Here is a 20,727-nt window from a genome sequence, read left to right as displayed (position 1 = left end):
GTATTACGGAACGAGTAAAGAGATTTGCCGGTAACGAGATTTAACTAGGTATTGAGATACTGACGATCGAATCTCGGGCAAGTAACATACCGATGACAAAGGGAACAACGTATGTTGTTATGCGGTTTGACCTATAAAGATCTTCGTAGAATATGTGGGAGCCAATATGAGCATCTAGGTTCCGCTATTGGTTATTGACCGGAGACGTGTCTCGGTCATGTCTACATAGTTCTCGAACCCATAAGGTCCGCACGCTTAAAGTTCTGTGACGATCGGTATTATGAGTTTATGTGATTTGATGTACTGAAGGTAGTTCGGAGTCCCGGATGAGATCGGCGACATGACGAGGAGTCTTGAAATGGTCAAGACGTAAAGATCGATATATTGGACGACTATATTCGGACATCGGAAAGGTTCCGAGTGATTCGGGTATTTTCGGGGATACCGGGGAGTTACGGGAATACGAGGAAGAAGTAATGGGCCTCATGGGCCAAGTGGTGGAAGAGAGGAGACAGGGCGCGCAGCCCCCCTAGCCCAAACCGAATTGGACTAGGAGGCCGGCCCCCCTTTCCTCCTTTTCCTCCCTCTCCTTCCTCTCCTTCTCCTCCTTCCTTTCCTCCTCCTAGTAGGAGTAGGAAAGGGGAGTCCTACTCCTACAAGGAGGAGGACTCCTCCTCCTGGCACGCCCTACAGGGGCCGGCCGGCCTCCCTCCTTGCTCCTTTATATACGGGGGCAGGTATCGGTGTCAAAACCGGCGGATCTCGGGTAGGGGGTCCCGAACTATGCGTCTAGGATCGATGGTATCAGGAGACGGGGGACACGATGTTTACCCAGGTTCGGGCTCTCTCTATGGAGGTAATACCCTACTTCCTGCTTGATTGATCTTGATGAATATGAGTATTACAAGAGTTGATCTACCACAAGATCGTAATGGCTAAACCTTAGAAGTCTAGCCTATGAATATATGGTAATGAATGTCTCTATCCGGACTATGCTCTCCGGTTTATATAGACACCGGAGAGATCTAGGGTTACATGGAGTCAGTTACATAAGAAGGAACCTTCATAGCTGGTCGCCTAGCTTGCCTTCCACGCCAAGGAAAATCCAATCCGGACACGAGTATGGTCTTCGGTCTCCATGTCTTCACAGCCCATCAGTCCGGCCCATGGATAGCAGGCCGGACGCCCGAGGACCCCTTAGTCCAGGACTCCCTCATTAGCCCCCGAACCAGGCTTCAATGACGAGGTATTCGGCATTCGGATTGTCTTCGGCATTGCAAGGCGGGTTCCCTTCTCCAAGTAATGTATTCGGCCGCTGACTCAATATCGTTCCCCTCGGCTTCTGCGCGCTAATAACTTCATCTTCCACATGTCGAGCGAATGCGGAGAGACAGGGTATTTTTGCAAATAACACCCCGTCCATGCGAGGGAGCGCGCCTATTAAAGATACTGGATCTTAGATCCATGCGACACCACACCGAGAAGATCCCCGGAGACTGCTAGGAGAAACCATTCCAACATGGCTAGCATTCCCAGCTCCTCCTCTCGTTCCAGCCCAATGAAAAGTGAGTGGGAGAAGTGCTCTGTGTCTCACAGTCAGTTAGCAAAGTTGCAAACGCAGGGATTTCTTCCTCCCGTGGATCTGGTCCCTGTTCGAGCAGGGCTGGCTTCTTTCAACGGCGTGACCCAAGAGGAGGACTCCCCCAATCCATCCGGGGAGGAGCGAGTGTGCCCCATCCCTTATCTGATAAGAGGCGTCGGATTTCCAGTCCATCCGTTCCTCCGAGGGCTTCTAGAATATTATGGCCTCTGCTACCTCTTGAGCACTGCGTTGGTTTTCCCTTGAAGAGGAAAGGGTGATGCAGCAAAGTAGCGTAAGTATTTCCCTCAGTTTTTGAGAACCAAGGTATCAATCCAGTAGGAGGCTACGCGCTAGTCCCTCGTACCTACACAAAACAAATAAATCCTCGCAACCAACCCGATAAGGGGTTGTCAATCCCTACACGGTCACTTACGAGAGTGAGATCTGATAGATATGCAAGTAAAATAGAAAGCAATGAAAATAACTAAGTGTTGAAAGATTAATATGATAAAGATAGACCCGGGGGCCATAGGTTTCACTAGTGGCTTCTCTCAAGAGCATAAGTATTTTACTGTGGGTTAACGAATTACTGTTGAGCAATTGACAGAATTGAGCATAGTTATGAGAATATCTAGGTATGATCATGTATATAGGCATCACGTCCAAGACAAGTAGACCGACACCTGCCTGCATCTACTACTATTACTCCACACATCGACCGCTATCCAGCATGCATCTAGAGTATTAAGTTCATAAGAACAGAGTAACGCCTTAAGCAAGATGACATGATGTAGAGGGATAAATTCATGCAATATGATAAAAAAACCATCTTGTTATCCTCGATGGCAACAATACAATACGTGCCTTGCTGCCCTTGCTGTCACTGGGAAAGGACACCGCAAGATTGAACCCAAAGCTAAGCACTTCTCCCATTGCAAGAAAAACCAATCTAGTAGGCCAAACCAAACTGTTAATTCGAAGAGACTTGCAAAGATAACCAATCATACATAAAAGAATTCAGAGAAGATTCAAATATTGTTCATAGATAAACTTGATCATAAACCCACAATTCATCGGTCTCAACAAACACACCGCAAAAGAAGATTACATCGAATAGATCTCCACAAGAGAGGGGGAGATCATTGTATTGAGATCCAAAAAGAGAAAAGAAGCCATCTAGCTAATAACTATGGACCCGAAGGTCTGTGGTAAACTACTCACACTTCATCGGAGGGGCTATGGTGTTGATGTAGAAGCCCTCCGTGATCGATGCCCCCTCCGGCGGAGCTCCGGAACAGGCCCCAAGATAGGATCTCGTGGGTACAGAAGGTTGCGGCGGTGGAATTAGGTTTTTGGCTCTTTCCTGATCGTTTGGGGGTACGTAGGTATATATAGGAGGAAGGAGTACGTCGGTGGAGCAACGTGGGGCCCACGAGGGTGGAGGGCGCGCCTGGGGGGGGGGGGGGGGGTAGGCGCGCCCCCTACCTCGTGGCTTCCTCGAAGCTTCTCTTACGTAGGGTCCAAGTCTCCTAGATCATGTTCGTTCCAAAAATCATGCTCCCGAAGGTTTCATTCCGTTTGGACTCCGTTTGATATTCTTTTTCTGCGAAACTCTGAAATAGGCAAAAAACAGCAATTCTGGGCTGGGCCTCCGGTTAATAGGTTAGTCCCAAAAATAATATAAAAGTGAATAATAAAGCCCAATAATGTCCAAAACAGTAGATAATATAGCATGGAGCAATCAAAAATTATAGATACGTTGGAGACGTATCAGCCTCCAGCTGCACAACTTCACTCCCGCCTCTATTCTGCACATCGCAGGTTATGTTGCTTTATGCGAGCTATTTCTGGGTGTTGAAGCCCATTTTGAACCGTGGAGAAAATTGTTCTGTCTTGTCCCGCGTAACCATGAGGGGTCAATATTTTAAGTGGGCGGGGCCAAAGTGTGGCGCGTCGCCCATACTGGATACCTGTCCAGCACACCAAGGAAGGCATCTAAAGAATGGCCTTCCGAATGGTTCTACATCGAGGATGTTGCGCTTCCCAACCCAGTTCGAAAGGGTCTCCCTGAATTTGCAAGCGTTCCGCTAAAGAAACGCCATAGTTGGCGCCCCCGGAGCCGTGAGGAGGATGATAGTGCGGAGGTTTGTCAACTCATGGGCGAGATAAAGACGCTCGCCCAGTCTGGATTAACAATGGCTGAGGTAATGGCGACTTTCATAGTGCGAGGAGTTCAACCGCTTCAATATAGAGGGCTCCCAATGTGGCACTACAACGGGGAGGACGACGCCTCACGCTGCGGTCGGAAAGTTCCAGGCACCCCCGCCGCTCTGGCCAAGATACTGGCCGAGCTGTTCAAAGGGGAGGAAGAGGAATTTCTTCGCATCCATCACAAAGATGGATATTCTATGTATAATCATCCCAGTTGGGTAGGCCCCAATCCTTCTGCTTTACACATTCCGTTTCCCGGATTACCTTTGATAAAAATCCGCTTATAACAGCATTGGCGAAAAATCACCGAGGGGTTTCACAGCCCCGCCCCACAGCCTGAGAACCACAACCGGGAGCTGGATCCTGGGTTCGAAGAAGATCCGGATATATTCGTGGTACTCGCGGAAGGGGTGTTCTACCAGGCGAGCTACGATGGCACGGAAGTGGCCATTATCGCCGATTACCCTGGTCTTCTTCCTGCTTCCCACGTAAGTTGTCAAGAAAAAACTCACTCGAAAGGGCTTCCTCGCACTGCCTCACCCATCGCACTGTCTCGTGCTCCACAGGGGAGGCGTTCAGCGCGCCATGCTACTCCGGGGGTGGCTCCGGCGCGGAGCAAGGCTTCTAAAAGGAAGGTTGGTGAAGGCACGACCGGTCACTCGTCAAAGAGGTAAGGATTTGAAGGCATACTTTAGTAGTCACATCCAACTGTAACTTGTACGTTTGTTTGATACCAGGAAAAAGGTTCACCGGACTAAGTCCGATGGTCCGGCCAGCCATACTCCCAGCGCCAGGAATTTAGACCCTGTTGGAGAGGCGGGAGCTGACGTAGGAACAGTGCCGAACTGTCCTTCGGCCGAGGGTTCGGATAATATGTCCGTTACCAACTCGGAAGTGGAGAGCGCCATGAATCATCGGCGTTGCAGGGCTGTTTTACGAGACCCTGAGTTCTCGGAAGAGGCATTCAATGCCTTCAGTTCAGCTGATGTGTACATCCGAACTGCTCGAAACGGCCTTAGTAGAGCCACGAAGCAGTATTTAATAGATGTGCGGGTAAGTTTTCTTTGTCCGAATAGGATAGCCATATACTAGTAGCCTCCGGGCTGAAAGCAATTGGTACAACTGATTTAAGGACCGTTGTATGACCAGGTTCTTACAGAGAAGAACAACCTGCTATCCCAAGAGCTGGAACAATGTTGGGCGCAACTAAATGCTGCTACCGCCGAACTGAAGAAGTCCAAGAAGGCGTCACCTGGTAATATTCCTCTCTATCGAGAAAATATAATTATATGCCTTGAAAGCTAACAGTCCTGCCTATACCATGACACAATTCGTCAGAGGGACTCAAGGAAGCGTTGGAAGTCACGCAAGCGAATGAGCAGGAAGCCAAAAGGCTACAAGCTATAGGCGATCATGTGCTGAAGCAGGCCATTATTGAGTGAAACCAGCTCCAGGACTGCAAGACCCAGCTAGGCGAGGAGCTGAAAGATGTGCGAGCCCAGCTAGCCGATTCCATGAAGGAGAACAAGAAGCTGCGGGGTGGCATATTCAGTATGAATCTGAACTATTTTTAAAGTAGTTCGGAGATAGGTGGAACTGATATAGTTATGTTTGCAGGTATATTGACGGGCCGTCCAGAAGAGGAAGTGTCCGGATCAGCGAGTGATCTGCTGCAAAGACTGTCGCAAGTGCACGAGCATGCTCGGCTGGCCATGCGGAGCATTGCCAAGGCCTTGTGGCCATCCGCCTCCCCTCCAGAAAGTATGGAGGAGCTTGTAGAGCTGTTCAAGGGAGCGCGACGGCGTATCCGATTATGGAAGATATCGGCCTGCCGAGAGGGTGCGCGAGAAGCGTGGGCCATGGTGAAAACTCGGTATACCAAGCTTGATCCCAATCACATGGCTCGGGTCGGACCGCTAGGGTCGAATGGGGAAGAAATTCCCGTTAGTTTAGTATATGACCAAGTAGAGGTGGCCGCCAAATATTCCCAATAGGATTGTAAGTTAGACTGCCTGTTAGATGGTATAGAGGTAGAAGTGTTTGAGTCCAAGTGACTATGTACTTTCCTCACCATGTGGAATTCTAGCTGAATTGTATATCATTTGTCATGGCAGACCTTTTCGCTTCAACCTCCGGACCCAAAGGTGCGGAGTGTTTCCGAATACCATCGCGGCTGAATAGGCCGGGGTATGCATGGAAATCTAAGCGTAGGGGTCATAGTTGCTTGAACAGACAAGTTGTATCCGGCTAGTTATGTTATATTACGTTGAGATTGTAAGAAACATCTTCCAGGGAGAATAGTTCCGTTAAGGGTTCCTTTCCCTGGGTGTGCATGCATTAGTAGACATGTCCAAATTGTGATGTTGAAAATCACAGTGTGTATAGCTTCTGGGGGTTCACAATAGAGTGAGTGCGAAAAATACTTTTCATCCACCGACCGAATATTCCCTTAAGAACACTAGCTTTCGGCTTCACCCAGTCTGAGGTACACATCCGGATGACCCGGCAGTAACAATCGCAGAGGTGCTCCCTTTACCACCTAGCCGAACAATCGGGAACGTAGGGGTAAGCACAGGAGCCAGGCAACCCAGCTTGGCCAAAACTTAAGTCATATCGATGCATATAATGGTGAAGAAAAGACACACGGGAAAAACGCGCATGTGTGATGAGCGTGATGCTTTGAAAATAGTATTAACAAGCTTATGTTAAAGAAGCCCCCAGGTATAATGAGCGTACATATGTAAAAATGTGTACGTCAGCAGTGTTCGGTCAAGCCGAATGAGAGCTTTAAAGCGAAAAGAATTGTGTAAAAGGGAGAAAAACTAATAGGAACTATAGGGGAGAAGGAGACTAACAAAGAGTTTGGTGCTAGGCATAGAACCTTCGGAGTCTGGCCGCGTTCCAGGGGTTCGGCTCTAGGCGATTGTTTGATGCGTCACGAAGACGGTACGCTTCACCGGTAAGAACTTTGGCAATTATGAAGGGACCCTTCCATTTGGGCTTGAGTTTGTCCTTTTTCTTCTCCGGCAAGCGCAGAACGAGTTCGCCAACATTGTAAGTCTTGGCCCGTACTTCTCTGCTTTGATATCTTCGAGCCTGCTGTTGATAAAATGCTGAACGGGCTTTAGCGACGTCGCGCTCCTCCTCCAGGGTGTCTAGGCTGTCCTGCCGATCCAACTCGGCCTCTTTCTCTTCGTACATACACACTCGAGGCGAGTCATGTATAATATCGCAGGGTAATACAGCCTCTGCGCCGTACACCATGAAGAAAGGTGTGTATCCGGTAGCACGGTTGGGCGTGGTCCGCAGCCCCCAGAGTACGGAGTCCAGCTCCTCGACCCAGTGTTTGTCCGATTCTTTTAAAGACCGCGCTGCATGGGTTTGATGCCGCTCATAATAAGAACATTAGCTCGCTCGACTTGACCGTTTGTTTATGGGTGGTAGACAGAGGCGTAATCGAGCTTAATGCCCATATTAGCGCACCAGGTTTTCACCTCATCGGCTGTGAAATTGGAACCGTTGTCAGCGATGATGCTGTGCGGTACACCATAACGGTGTACCACATCGGATATAAATGCAATCACCGGTCCGGACTCGGCCATTTTAACTGGTCTAGCCTCTATCCACTTGGTGAATTTGTCTACCATGACCAGCAGATGTTTTTTCTTATGGCTTCCCCCTTTAAGGGGTCCAACCATGTCCAAGCCCCAGACCGCAAAGGGCCATGTAATGGGGATTGTTTGTAGGGCGGTTGGGGGCATATGGCTTTGGTTGGCGAAGAGTTGGCATCCAACGCAGCGCTGGACGAGGTCCTGTGCGTCTGCCCGGGCCGTAGGCCAATAAAATCCTGTCCGGAAGGCCTTGCTGACAAGTGCCCGGGCTGCGGCGTGGTGCCCACCGAGACCGGCGTGAATTTCTGCCAAGAGTTGCCGCCCCTCCTCCTCGGAGATACACCTTTGAAGGACTCCGGTAGTGCTTTTCTTGTAGAGCTCTCCTTCGTGAACTTTATAGACCTTCGAATGCCGGACAATGCGGCGAGCCTCGTTCTGGTCTTCTGGGAGCTCCTTCCTATTAAAGTAGGCCAAGAATGGTTCGGTCCACGGGGCTATTACTACCATGATGAGGTGGGCCGATGGTGTTATTTCGGTGGCTGAGCCTCCGATGATATCGCCGTGTTCGCTATCTGTGTTTGTGTTCGGAATGGGACTGTCGTTGTTGTCTCCCCCTTGCCACACCACGGATGGCTTAAAGAGCCTTTCGAGGAAGATGTTGGGTGGGACGGGGTCGCGCTTAGCACCGATGCGAGCAAGGACGTCCGATGCCTGATTACTTTCGCGGGTGACGTGATGAAATTCGAGCCCCTCGAACCGAGCCGACATCTTCAGGACGTCATTGTGATAAGCTGCCATCTTTGGATCTTTGGCATCAAAGTCTCCATTAATTTGGGATATTGTGAGGTTTGAGTCCCCGTGCACCTCCAGGTATTGTATGCCCATTGATACGGCCATCTGAAGGCCATGTAGCAAGGCCTCGTATTCGGCTACGTTGTTGGAGTCTGTGTACAATATTTGGAGTACGTACTGGACGATATCTCCTGTGGGGGACGTTAATACGACGCCCGCCCCTAGCCCTGCCAACATTTTGGAGCCGTCAAAATGCATAACCCAGTTGGAATACGCGATGTACTCTTTAGGGAGTTCGGCCTCTGTCCATTCGGCGACGAAGTCAGCCAATACCTGGGATTTGATGGCTCGACGTGGTTTGTGCGTGATGTCGAATGGCAGGAGCTCAATGGCCCATTTGGCAATCCGGCCCGTTGCATCCCGGTTGTTGATTATATCATTGAGGGGCACTTCGGAAGCCACCGTGATCGAACACTCCTGAAAGTAGTGTCACAATTTTCGAGACGCCATGAAGACTGCGTATGCTATCTTTTGATAGTGAGGGTACCGGGATTTGCATGGTGTGAGGACGGTGGATACGTAGTATACCGGCTTTTGGAGCGGAAATTTGTGTCCGTCCTGTTCTCGCTCGACGACGAGTACGACGCTCACCACCTGGTGTGTTGCCGATATGTATAAGAGCATTGGTTCGTCGACGTTTGGCGCGGCCAGGATTGGGTTGCTTGCCAGAAGGGCTTTTATTTCTTCCAGTCCGGCCGTCACCGCGTTTGTCCACTCGAAGTTATCGGTGCGCCGTAGAAGGCGATAGAGCGGCAGCGCCTTTTCTCCCAACCTGGAGATGAAGCGGCTTAAAGCTGCCACGCACCCAGCGAGTTTTTGGACCTGTTTGAGTTCGGTTGGCGTAGCCAATTGTGACAGAGCTTGGATTTTGGCTGGATTTGCTTCAATTCCTCTATTGGAAATGATGAAGCCCAGTAGTTTTCCGGCGGGGACGCCGAAGACGCACTTTTCCGGGTTGAGATTAATGTCGTATGTGCGGAGGTTGTCGAATGTGAGACGCAAGTCGTCTATTAGTGTTTCGACGTGTCTGGTTTTGATGACGACGTCGTCCACGTAGGCCTCCACTGTTTAGCCGATCTGTTTCTCGAGGCATGTTTGAATCATGCGCTGGTAGGTGGCGCCGGCGTTCTTGAGCCCGAAAGGCATGGTGTTGAAGCAAAATGGCCCGTATGGCGTAATGAATGTTGTTGCGGCTTGATCGTACTCCTTCATTTTGATTTGATGGTATCCGGAGTATGCATCAAGGAAGCACAGCGAGTCGTGTCCTGCGGTAGCATCAATGATTTGATCAATACGGGGAAGAGGGAAGGGATCCTTAGGGCAAGCCTTGTTAAGGTCTTTGAAGTCGACGCATAGGCGCCAGGATTTATCCTTCTTTGGTACCATTACCAAGTTTGCCAGCCAGTCCGGATGTTTAATATCTTTGATGAATCCGGCCTTGATGAGTTTGGCTAGCTCTTCCCCCATAGCTTGTCGTTTGGGCTCGGAAAAGCGCCGCAGTGTTTGCTTGACCGGCCTATATCCCTTTAGTATATTGAGGCTGTGTTCGGCCAACTCGCGCGGGATTCCTGGCATATCTGAGGGGTGCCAAGCGAATATACCCAAGTTTTCGCGCAAGAAGTCTCGTAGTGCGGCGTCTACTGTGGGGCTGAGCTGCGCTCCGATGGAGGCTGTCTTCTTTGGATCTGTTGGATGGACCTGAAATTTGACCGTTTCTTCTGTTGGCTTGATGGAAGTGGATTTGGGTCGTTTTTCCAAGATAACATCGTCTCTATCCATAGTGGATCGCAGTGCGGTTAGTTCTTCAGCCGCAAGGGCCTCAGACAATGCCTCGAGGGCCAAGGATGCAGTTTTGTTCTCGGCGCGGAGTGCTATGTCCGGGTCGCTGACGAGGGTGATTATTCCATTAGGCCCGAGCATTTTTAGCTTCATATACCCATAATGAGGTATGGCTTCAAAGCGCATGAAGGCCTCTCGCCCTAACAGGGCGTGGTATCCACTGTTGAAGGGGGCCACCTGGAAAGTTATTTCTTCGGACCGATAATTCTCTGGCGTGCTGAATACCACATCAAGTGTAATTTTTCCCGCACACCACGCTTCCCGACTAGGGATGATACCTCAAAAGGTTGTGCTGCTTTTCTCGATGCGGCTCTTGTCTATTTCCATCTTGTGGAGCGTGTCCTCGTAAATGAGGTTTAGTCCGCTGCCGCCGTCCATGAGGACTTTTGTAAGTCGAAAGCCGTCCACGATGGGACTGAGGATTAATGCAGCTGGCGCTCGGACTGCTCTGTATTTAGGTTCATCACAGGCGTTAAAGGTTATGGCCGTGTCATTCCAGGGGTCAACTGCGGCGACCTGGAAAACTTCGGCGAGATCGCGCAGGGCCCTTTTACGCTTATTGTTTGAAGCGAATGTCTCAAAGACTGACAATACTCTATCATCGTCTTTTGCGGGGGGGGGGGGGTGTTGTTCTGGGGTGTCCTTGATAAGAATGTCCTCGCCGCTCTTGGCGACCTGCCGAAGTATCCAACATGCTATAAGGCTGTGGGTTGCCACGGTATCCGGCGTCGTGTGTATTTTGCATGGGCCATTGAGCCATCCCTCCAGAACGGTGCCGTGCATCGTAATGGGTTTATGTTTTTTAGCTGTTTGGTTGGGCGCGCTGCGAGGGTGCATCCTCTTCGCCTGCAGGATGAGTTGGGTTGGGACCGACGGTTCCCAACGAGCTGCCTGAGTTTTCTAGGCGCTTTCCATCGCGCTGTACTTCGTCTGCGCAGTTGTTGCAGAATGCCGCTATCACGTCTTCGTCGCGGCAATCTTTTACCTTATTTTTAACAAGGAGGAATCTGGCCCAGAAGTGGTGGACCATTTCCTGAGACTTTTGTTTGATGCTCATGAGAGCGTCTATGTCCGGGTGGGTGGGTGGAACGAAATCCGAACCCTGGCCCAATTTCGGATCCGGAGTTTGAAGATCTTCCGGGCCTGGCAGTTCGGGCTCCAGGATATCAACTGATTTTTTAGGCTCATCGTCCGACTCCGTGTTCGGGGGACGGGACATGCCTTTCTGCCAGAGAATATCCGGTCCTTCAAGATCGGAGATCCGAACATAGTTTGTCCTCAATATAGTAGAAGAGTTGCTCCACTCCTCGACTACCGCTATCTGATGGGTGATCGGTGGAGTTTTAATTTCTCTCTGGCCAGGTTTAAGCCCAACCCGATCGTAGTCTGTAGCGACCCCCAAGGCGGCCATGCGATCCAGGAGTTCGTTCAACGACAATAACTCCGTTGGATCCATGCGAGCGGAGTATTCCGGATCAACGCGGATGCGATTTTCGATGACTTGAGAGGTCATCGTCGGCTTAAAGGCCGACCCGGCGGTCATGACGAAGCCGCCCAGCCGGAGGGTTTGGCCTGGGGCCAGAGCTCCTCCGGAGATGATATTATCCTTGAAAACAAGGCGAGCCATCAACCCTCTTGGCGACGACACAGTGGAACTCTCAATGAAAGCACCAATGTCGGTGTCAAAACCGGCGGATCTCGGTTAGGGGGTCCCGAACTGTGCGTCTAGGATCGATGGTAACAGGAGACGGGGGACACGATGTTTACCCAGGTTCGGGTCCTCTCTATGGAGGTAATACCTTACTTCCTGCTTGATTGATCTTGATGAATATGAGTATTACAAGAGTTGATCTACCACGAGATCGTAATGGCTAAACCCTAGAAGTCTAGCATATGAATATATGGTAATGAATGTCTCTATCCGGACTATGCTCTCCGGTTTATATAGACACCGGAGAGATCTAGGGTTACATGGAGTCGGTTACATAAGAAGGAATCTTCATAGCTGGTCGCCTAGCTTGCCTTCCACGCCAAGGAAAGTCCAATCCGGACACGAGTATGGTCTTCGGTCTCCATGTCTTCACAGCCCATCAGTCCGGCCCATGGATAGCAGGCCGAACGCCCGAGTACCCCTTAGTCCATGACTCCCTCAGCAGGGGGCACCCTAGAACACACAAGTTGATTGTTCCAAGCCGTGTGCGGTGCCCCCCTCCACCATAATCCACCTCGGTCATATCGTAGCGGTGCTTAGGCGAAGCCCTACGTCGGTAGCATCATCATCACCGTCACCACGCCGTCGTGCTGACGGAACTCTCCCTCAAAGCTCTGCTGGATCGGAGTTCGCGGGACGTCATCGAGCTGAACGTGTGCTGAACTCGGAGGTGTCGTACGTTCGGTACTTGGATCGGTCGGATCGTGAAGATGTACGACTACATCAACCGCGTTGTGCTAACGCTTCCGCTTTCGGTCTACGAGGGTACGTGGACACACTCTCCCCTCTCGTTGCTATGCATCACCATGATCCTGCGTGTGCGTAGGAAATTTTTTTGAAATTACTATGTTCCCCAACAATGGGCCCCCTAGCAGGCCTCCGGTGCCCATCTTTGGCTATATGGTGTGTTTTGATCTGGAAAAAACCAGAAGGAAGCTTTCAGGATGAAGCGCCGCCGTCTCGAGGCGGAACCTGGGCAGAACGAATCCAGGGCTCCGGCGGAGCTGTTCTGCCGGGGAAACATCCCTCCGGGAGGGGGAAATCATCATCATCGTCATCACCATCGATTCTCTCATCGAGAGGGGGTCAATCTCCATCAACATCTTCACCAGCACCAACTCCTCTCAAACTCTAGTTCATCTCTTGTATTCGATCTTGGTCCCAAAATCTCAGATTGGTACCTGTGGGTTGCTAGTAGTGTTGATTACTCCTTGTAGTTGATGCTAATTGGTTTATCCGGTAGGTTTAGAGATTTGGACCCATATTGGAGTACTTTTCTTGAGTGGAAAGTCCAGCCGCCTCATATAGAGGCGATGACCAATTGAATAACATCTCAGAATCGCAAACACATCTACTCATTTTATCATCTACGTTATGTCTCTCCCTCATTCTTCGTGTTGGAGAGCAGCGAATTCCGAGGCTCTAGAGGCAGTTGGACCAACCTAGGGCAGTCCATAGACGTCGGGGTCCCTCTCGGGGGTGTGGGGTTTCAAAAAGTTCTCGCCGGCATGTCTTGTGAATCACGCTCCCGGCAAGACTCCTCTAGTGACGTTGTCTTGCCTATCATGCTCGACGTCGGGGATACAATGTGATGTGTTCATGTGTGAAAAATATTTTTGGGTGACTCCCTGGGACTAATGGTCAAGAATCAGCATCATCCATCATGTCCTATGACGAGCTTCCAAGCTCCACAGAAGTCAATGCCAATAACATCATCATACTTAGTCTTGAGGAATTATTGGAGGATCATCGCCAAGCTTATGAGGCATACAAGAAGGCGCATGAAGAGAAGCAGGAGTCTCACACAAAATTCAAAAAGGTCCATCAAGGCAACATCACTCCAATTGGAGATATGTCTCCACGAAGAGTAGGTTACACCCTTTGTGAGTAGTGCCTTCTGTCCCAGGCAAGTAGTTGAAATTATTAGTCCCATTACTCAGAATTATGATCTTAAGTATGAATCTTACATGGGAAATATCGATGCTAAAAAAATACACCTCAATCATATAGTGGTAATGTTGGTGCGCCTGCTAGCGTAGAAAACCCTAATATGACTTCATCTACACTTCCCGCATTATTGAATTTTATCCTAGCCAAACAAACCAAAATGTGGCTACACCTATTAGTCCTATCATGAGTGTGCCAAGTTCGATGTCAATGCCAAACCAAACACTACCTAACAGTGCAGGCATGATTTGCAACTAGTAATCATATTCCTCCTATGACATCAATGCAAGCGACATCATCCACTTTGGACAATGTTGTAGCTAATCTTAGGGAGGAGATGGGTAAGATGTTTCGGTAAAATTATGGAAGTGAGTTAGCCTTATTCAGAGTATTTTGACGCAATTCAGCTCAACCCCGATATAAAATTCTAGATTGTGTCAAGTTCAGTGGAGAGGGCAAAAAACCACATGGGAACATGTTTAGTCAATACTTGAGACAATTGGGTGAAGCAGGTTCATGAAATGAATTGAAAATACATTTATTTCTTTTATCCTTTTTCGCCTTCCTAAACAAGACATTCCCTGGTCATAATCTTTTTCGCCTCGAGGACAAGGCGGTCGTCATGGCGACGGCATTGTCAGGACCTGAACCAAGAGCTTACTGAAGATGGTGCAGACATCCCAGAGGTTCACTTATCCAACGGTGCAAATGAGAAGAAAACGCCCAAGACATGTTCAACGGCTCAGATGGACTCCTCACCGCTTCACCTAGGTTTAAAACCCCAGTTACTGTTTTGTAACCGTTAAACACTGTTTATCGTATTACCGCAGTGAGCTGGACTGTAGCTTAAAGCAACCGCGGGGGCGTGAGTCAGGCACGTTGTAATATCGAATATTCCATTAGCTAGATAGAACCCTAGATATCGTACTGCAAGACGGGGTCTCCGTCCTTGCGATTTATCTTCAATAACTATGAAATTCCCCTGTTCTTGAGTAATTCGAGTGGATCCATCAAATTCTCCAGCCGTTTTGTGGCCATCCGTATCACAGCGACCTCAGTGCCCCCCCCCCCCCCTCCCCAATCCGGAAGCAACCAAGACGGCCGGCGACAATTACAACGTCATTGCAGGCGGCGTTCAAATGCAGCCTGGATGGCCGGCAGACCAGTCACTTGTGCATACTCAGAATTACGGAAAAATAATAATCGCATGTTACTATCTATTTTGATGTTAGCGGCTCACCCACTGCGGGTACCACAACTTGTTTGGTGCCTGGCATATTTGACCTTCAGGTTGAGTGGTCAAGAAGAGAACTTGTCTCATAGAGTGTGAATTGTGAAATCGCTACACTAAAACAGAATCAGATTAAGACACAAGATGCTGCTGTTTAGCACGTGAGGCTGGCCTAGAGCAACTTTATTAATTTCTTTATGGTGGCACAAAAATTACTACTCCCTCGTATCCATGGTATAAGTGTCAGCAGTTTTGAAATAAGGTTGCTTAGTTCAAAACTGCGACACTTATTTTGGATCGTAGGGAGTACCAGTTCTCCATCCCAATGTTGTGTGAGCTGCACTTCATCATGCTCCCCAGAAGATGCTTCTACTACAGCTTAACTTTTTTTACATGTCAGCCTTTAAGCAGCAACATCAGCAGGAGCTGTGAACTCCTTATTTCAATATCTTCAACAAGATGATAAACGGGAGACACTAACATAGATATATCATAACATCTAGACAACTTGGTACCAACCAGCTAGATCGGTCCTACAAAGCGATCGATGATCGTCCATGTAAGAACACAGTAACAACCATTTATTGGACCTGTGCCGTTCATAAACATGGCCCTCAATCATTTTGTTTCACTTTGCTTGCGCGCCTCCCCTCTTTTCTTCTGGATCCATTGCTTTTCATCTGGATCCAATTCAACGATCTTACCAGCGGCCATGCCCATGAGCACATACAAGCTGAAGGTCAAAGTCGCAAATCGCACGCAACGAACAAGTGTATTTAGCACTCGCATCTCGCGCCTACAGGTTGGGTTCAGATGAGATAACTTGTTAACCCCACAAAAATCTTGTAAATAGAAGATGATTATACATACCATGTGCTGTCCCCGGGTCTATGTTTGCCTGGCGAGCTCCTCACGCAGCCGACTGATATGTTTGCCTGCCCTGCCAGGGATATTGTAGGTCCTTTCCGCGTGCGAAACCTTATCGTACAGCTCCTCTCTCATGTTATGGATCTCTCTCAGGAGTTTCTCCCGATTTTCACAATCACAGCCCTGCTTTGCAGATTGCAGTAGAGCATAAGATGAGTTCCTACATATATAAATGATCATGCAATGTAAAAATAGTAGTACTGGCTGGTCCATGGATCAAAGCATTTAGGGCATGTACAATGATGCTATCTTAGGAGTGCCACGTAGGATAAATGATGAGGTGGAGGAGAGAGAACTTATAAAAAAAGGCTTGTCTTCTCTTATTTCTCTGAGATGATCTCTTAGCACAATATGTCTCACCATGTTTTTAGGAATAGCTAATTATTGGAGATAAGGCTAAGAGATAACTCATTATAAATAATTTTTTCTATCATCTCTAAATTATATGCAAGACTTAAAATAAGACTATCTTATCAACCGTTGTACATGCCCTACAGGGTTTTGATATTCGGTCCTTGGATTATGCATCTTGTCAGGTCGAAAACAATTGTTATTTCTTTTCTTTTTTAGAGGAAACACAAGAACTGGATTCAATTTTTAGATGCCCTGGCTGTTTGGCGAAACATGGAGTTGGATTATCGAACGAGCTATTAGCACAGCATATGCTAGTCCAGGTTGCAGAAACAATCGCACAAAATAGTCCAGGTTGCAGAAACAATCGCACAAAAAAGATATGAAATTGGTGAGCCCACGGGGGTAAAGTACCTTGGCCGCCGCAGCAGTGGAGGATGTGGTGGACCTAGCCCGGTCGACCTGGGACAGCCTCGGGAAGAGCCGGCGTTGCGCCTTCTCCACAGCCACCGCCGGCGTCTGGCCACCGCCAACGAGCCTCCTCGCCGCGACTGGAAGCGCCGCCATCGGTAGTCGCCTACGAAATAGCACGGAATTTGGGGCACGCACCTGCTCTTCTTATCTGATATAGGCTAGGGTTCCTCCGTCGCTCGCCAACTCCGATCCGTCCGATGGGGAGCCAAAATGCCGTTCTTTCTTTCTTCTTCTGGTTTCTTCTCTGTCCTTCTTTTATCCATCGAACGAACGAATGTGGCCCGCCGCCCCACTAGGAAGGCCCAGCCCACAGGCAGAACGCCTCTCCCCTTAAGCCAAGTTGGTTTTTCTCTCCTTTTCTTTTTTTCTTAATTTCGTGGTTAAAGTCTGTAAACATTTTATAAAATTTGTGAAAAAAATTATTCCATGTTTTTAATAATTTTGAACATATTTTTAAAATAAAAATATCCCACAATATTTTTTAATTCATGAACTTTTTCAAATTTCTCAAAAACAGGTAAACATATTTTCCCAAGTTATGATATGCCAGTTTTCAAATGAGATCTATGTAGGTATCGGTACGATGCAGGATCCAGATGGTCGATCTAGATTCATTATCGGTGCAGCCTTGACGTGTTGCGGTTTCTTGTTTGTCGATCAGAGATGGTGCGGCCTTGGCTCGCGGAGCGAGCCTGCATTATGTGCATGCTGTATGCATATGCCTTTTTGAACACTATGCACATGCCTTTTACAAAAAAACACTTTTATTTATACTTCCAAAAATTGTAAATAAATATATTACAAAAAACCCTTTACGTAATTTTTTGGAAAAAAATTGTTAACCAAGCATTTGAAAAATGTTAAATGCATATACATAAAATGTTTCACATGTATACAGAAAAATGTATTTAAAAAATGACAATCCAAGCACTTGAAGAAGAAAATATTCTACTCAAAAGATATGAAATTGGTGAGCCGACGGGGGTAAAGTACCTTGGCCGCCGTCACATTGGTGTCTGCGGCAGCAGCAGCGGAGGATGTGGTAGACCTAGCCCGGTCGACCTGGGAGAGCCTTGGGAAGAGCCCGCGTTGCGCCTTGTCCACAGCCACCGCCGGCGTCTGGCCACCGCCGACGAGCCTCTCGCCGTGACTCGAAGCGCCGCCATCGGTAGTCGCCTGCGAAATAGCACGGAATTTGGGGCGCGCACCTGTTCTTCTTCTCTGATCTGATATAGGAGGCTAGGGTTCCTCCGTCGCTCGCCAACTCCGATCCGTCCGTGATGGGGAGCCAAAATGCTGTTCTTTCTTTAATTCATGAACTTTTTCAAATTTCACAAAAACAGGTAAACATATTTTCCCAAGTTATGATATGCCAGTTTTCAAATGAGATCTATGTAGGTATTGGTATGATGCAGGATCTAGATGGTCGATCTAGATGCATTGTTGGTACAGTCTTGACGTGATGCGGTTTCTTGTTTGTCGGTCAGAGATGGTGCAGCCCTAGCTCGCGGAGCCTGTACCATATGCATGTCGTATGCATATGTTTTTTTACCCAAATGGTAAGTGTCACACATGTGACACAAATCAATATGGTCCAAACGTCCCTATTATCATCTATTTTGCCACATCAAATAAATGACATCAGCAGAATCTTTTTGTTTTTTCAGACTTCAAAATGATTTATCTCTTAAATAAAAAATCCAATTAAAAAATATATTCTCATCATTAAATTCATCTCGACGAGATCTTCAAAAGATCTCATATTGATATGTTTCGACAACCTCTTTTTTGGGCCAGAAGTTGCCATGATATTACACTGAAGTTGCCCTAGTGTTTACACTAAAGTTGCCATGATATATTTCACCTATTTTTTCTTCTAGATTTAAATATACCATTGTATTCCAACTACTTTTCATGGCAATTTTATTAATTGACCATGGCAATTTTTAGTAATTAATCACGGTAAATTTTATTCATGGATCATTGCAATTTTTAGGAATTCATCTTGGCAAATTTAGTTTATAGATCATGACAATTTTAGTTTACAGATCATCGCAATTCTTGTTCTTTGATCATGGAAATTATTACCATGGCAATTTTTAGTGCATGTATCATGGCAAATTTAAGTAATTCACCATGACAATTTTAGTTTATGGTTCATGGCAAATTTGAGTCATTGACCATGTACTTTTCAAGTAATTGACAATGAATCTCTTTTTAATTATGAACCATTTCAAAATTATTTGTCGGATAATGGCAAATTTTAGTAATTCACCATGGCAAGTTTAGGCCATGTTTGTTTGGGCTTTTGCTTCTGCTTTTGCAGCTTTTCGACTTTGGCCAAAAAACCATAAAAGCTCCTAAATAGGTGCTTTTAGAGATTTTATGGCTTTTGGAGCTAAATATCGTTATATTGATTCATCAAAACCTATTTAGGAGGTTTTATGGCTTTTTGGCCAAAATCGAAAAGCTGCAAAAGTAGAAGCAAAAGGCCAAACAAACAGGGCCTTAGTTTCTTAGTTCCCCTTTTTTATAACATGTCAAAATTTACTTTAAACATAGAAGAAAAAGTAGTTGAAACATATCATGCAATTTCAGTGTAATAATCATGATCCAATCCTTTAATGCACCTTCATATTGTTCCTGGGTGTTTGTAGGCCGATTTTGTTTTTGTTTTCTACTATGTTTCCCAACAATCCCATGGATGCAGTTTAAGGCTTTGGGTCTCTGGTATTCCCCTTACCAAAGGTCCGTGAAGGAGGGAGCTATCTTATGCCACTGCAATACCTCTTTATCCTAGCTACCCAATGATAGTAACATCCTTCACATCCGTTAAAGCAAATTTTGTGAGGTCCGTATCCCACAACATCAGAAAGAAAAGTTAACACAAACTTACTTCGAAGATCAAATTTCATTGGCATTCAATTCATAAAAAATACTATAGTTCATCCATAGACCGGAGAACTAGTGCAATTACTCAAACATGTACAAGACGAACATAGAGAATAGAGACAAGTTACAACCCAACATTGTTCTTCTCTCTTCCTTGTCTTGGTCGTTCCTCTATGGTGGAGAAGGTCTTTATATAGATATGCCTGATATGGAGGTGTGGCGGCTCAAGATTGAAGTGTGACGGCACGTGGTTGAAGAGAGCGGCAGCTTGGGTTGGTGTTGTATATATGGTTGGCCTCCACGGGTATTCTCCGTTGGTCATTCAAGGGCTCTAGAGGAGACCAAACCTCTCACAGTATCTTATTTTATCTTCAAGGAACGTGTTGGAACAAAGTAGGATGAATCAGTCAAGAATCACAGAAGTTACAACCAAATATGTGGCCACTATCTGGTGGTATGAGAAGCGATATGAGCATCTACGCTTGCACCACACCCCACCTTCTCTTCTAGAATCTGCACGGGGTGTTTCTTTTTTTTTTGGTCGCCATTTCCTTATAGGGACTCTGATTTCGGCATTTTTGGGCTCGTTAGATCGTATGAACAAGGCAACACTACTAGGGAAAACTTTATACACAGAATCTTAGCAGCAGCGCTGGGTAAAATGAGGCGCTGCTGCTACTTAGTAGTAGCGCGTGTCAGTAAAACTCGCTACTGCTATCCTTTTAGCAGTAGCGCGTTTTAGCGAAACGCTCTGCTGCTAAGTTTGAACTGGGTGCATATGGCTAGCCCCACTTAGCAGCAGCACGTATCCCGATCCCGCGCTACTGCTATGCTCCGTAGTAGTAGCACTTTTCATCGACACGCGCTGCTACTAACCCTACCTTATCGCCCCGCGCGGCCGACGAACCCCCTCACTCTCCCTCTCACTCACTCTATCCGTCGCACCCCCGTCGTCCGCCGCCGCCGCCGTTCCCCGACGACCGTCGTCGCCCGCCGTCGTCGTTCCTCCTCCACTGAGGTAGTCCTTCTTCCTTCCTCCTCCCCTCCTCCCTCCTCCTCCGGCCGCCCCCTCCTCACTCCTCCACCGGCCGCCCCCTCC

General features: G+C 47.7%; 1 protein-coding gene across 1 annotated transcript in view; it reads right to left on the bottom strand.

The window, feature by feature from the left end:
- LOC109764261 (uncharacterized) overlaps positions 1-16,908 on the bottom strand; it is a 41,489-nt gene extending 24,581 nt beyond the window's left edge. Inside the window, exon 1 of the mRNA XM_020323104.4 lies at positions 16,894-16,908. The gene's annotated coding sequence lies outside the window, so the exon portion shown is untranslated. The remainder of the gene's footprint in view (positions 1-16,893) is intronic.
- Positions 16,909-20,727: the final 3,819 nt, after the last annotated feature.

Source organism: Aegilops tauschii, chromosome 1 (genome assembly GCF_002575655.3).
Source record: "Aegilops tauschii subsp. strangulata cultivar AL8/78 chromosome 1, Aet v6.0, whole genome shotgun sequence".
Classification (NCBI taxonomy): Eukaryota; Viridiplantae; Streptophyta; class Magnoliopsida; order Poales; family Poaceae; genus Aegilops; species Aegilops tauschii.
This window is presented reverse-complemented; position numbering and strand designations above follow the sequence as displayed.